Source organism: Octopus sinensis, linkage group LG12, assembly GCF_006345805.1.
Source record: "Octopus sinensis linkage group LG12, ASM634580v1, whole genome shotgun sequence".
NCBI classification, from domain to species: domain Eukaryota; kingdom Metazoa; phylum Mollusca; class Cephalopoda; order Octopoda; family Octopodidae; genus Octopus; species Octopus sinensis.
The window spans coordinates 68237059-68239605 of record NC_043008.1 but is presented as its reverse complement, the minus strand read 5'-3'; positions in this window follow the sequence as shown (position 1 = coordinate 68239605).

Below are 2547 nucleotides of genomic sequence, written 5' to 3'. Positions count from 1 at the left end.
TCCAGGTGAAATTTTTTATTAGACTTCTGCAGAAAGTTGTAGGGTTGTCAACCTAAAGATCATAAAAGTGAAGAATGTTGTATTTTACATGGCACCAGCACTGGTGAGCTTGTCAAGTACCTGCAAGATAAGACCCCACTCAACTAAGCTGGGTATAGACTGGAGGAATAAGAAGCTACAATAGAGGGAGAAGAGCAGGTGTCTTGCTGAAGAGTTAATACATGGCTTACCCACCTGGAAAGTGAGGGAGAGAGAGAGATGTGAGGTCCAGGTACAACATGAATATGAGACAGAATAGGATGAAAGAATGGAAAAGGTGGATGTGTAGGTAAATGCACTGACTGAAAATAGTGTAACAGATGATTTGAGATAGGAAATGAGTTGGATGCAGAGGATATCAGTTCAGTGTAGGAGGAAGTGAAAAAAAAATAGGGTAATATAAAAGATTGACGGAAGAGTGGGTCATCAGCATAGAACCAGTCTTAAATGTTTCCATTATGGCCTGGAGAAGTATAAGAAATAAAAGGGGATTGATAACTGAACCCTGACAAACTCCTACCTGCACATTAAATTCTTGGCTGTACTCATTGTTAACTCTCACTTTACAAACAGCATTCCTGTACATTGGCTTGAACAGCTCTCACTAGCCATTCATTTACTCCTAGCTTTTGTAGTGGTCACCAGATGAGAGATAGTGGTCAACAGATGAGAGATTGAGGCATGAGCACAGTGATTTACCTTTTGCTAAATACTTCTCCTGTAGGTGCTGAACTATAAAGAGAGCATCAGCAATGATTCTCCTAGGCACGAAACCAAACCGCATCTTATCTTGGTTAACTCTCTTTCTAATTAACTGGGGTATGACTTTTTCAGTGACTTTCATAACCTGGTCAGTAATTTGATACTTCTGTAATTATTTTTTTCTAAGGCACCTCCTTTATCCTTGTAACAGTTGACTATGATACTGCTACACCAATCATTGAGTATGATGTCTTCCTGTACAACCTGATTAACTATATGAGTTAGTAGGCCATATTCTATACTGCCAGCTATTTTAAGTATTTCAGAGGAAATTCTTGATGGACGAGGAGCTTTCTCAGACTTCATTTTCTTAATTATTTTATCTATAACACGGGGATCGAAATCGAATTGAACCAGCCAGGATCCCTGGTCTGGTGGTACGTAAAAAGCACTATGGCACGTAAAATACTCCAATGCGACCGTACGACAGGCACCCATGCCAACCCCCTTTGCTTGTGAAGACATGTTGGGGCAAGCGAAATCAAATTGAACCAGCCAGGATCCCTGGTCTGGTGGTACGTAAAAAGCACTATCCGACTCGTGGCCGATGCCAGCACCGCCTCGACTGGCTTCTGTGCCGGTGGCACATAAAATACACCAATCTGACCGTGGCCGTTGCCAGCCTCACCTGGCACCTGTGCAGGTGGCACGTAAAAAGCACCCACTACACTCACGGAGTGGTTGGCGTTAGGAAGGGCATCCAGCTGTAGAAACATTGCCAGATTAGACTGGAGCCTGGTGCAGCCTTCTGGCTTCCCAGAACCCCGGTCGAACCGTCCAACCCATGCTAGCATGGAGAACGGACGTTAAACGATGATGATGATGATGATGATATACACAATGTGTGTGTGTGTGTATATATATATATATATATATATATACTCACACACACATACATAAATATATGTATACATACATATTTATATTATACACATACACATTGACACATAAATATATACATACATATTTATATTATACACACATACACTCACACAAATAGATACATAAATATATACATCATCATCATTTAACATCCGTTTTCCATGCTGGCATGAGTTGGACAGTTTGACTGAGGTCTGGAGAGCCAGCAGCTGCACCAAGCTCCAATCTAGTCTGGCAATGTTTCTACAACTGGATGCCCTTCCTAACGCCCACCAGTCTGAGAGTGTAGTGGGTGTTTTTTACGTGCCACCAGCACAGGAGCCAGTCAGTGAGTACTGGCCTCAGTCATGTTCAGATAGTGCTTTTTATGTGCCACTGGGTAGTGCTTTTTATATGCTGCTGGTACAGGAGCCAGATGTGTACAAATCAGTATGATTTGATTACCATTAAATAAACTAAATTACCTGTGCAGGTTGGTTGTTGAACCCTCATCTGTCATCAATGAGAAGAGAGTCCATCATGTGTGCATGTGTGTGTGTCTTAACTGGCATTATAAAAGTAATATCAGACTGAAATAAGTACTGTGGTTGATATGATCAACTAAAACACTATAATGTAGTGCTCCAACACTACATTATAGTCCAATGATTAAATTCAGTTAAAAATAAAAATAAAAAGAAGGTGGGATGCAATGTAACTAACCAGTTTTGATGACCCAGTCCAGATCTTCTGAGAAATAGCAATCAAACAGCACCAAAAGAAGTTCCGATATATACATATTTATATTATACATACACACACACTCACATATGTATATATACACATATGCATAAATATATACATACATATTTATATTATACACAC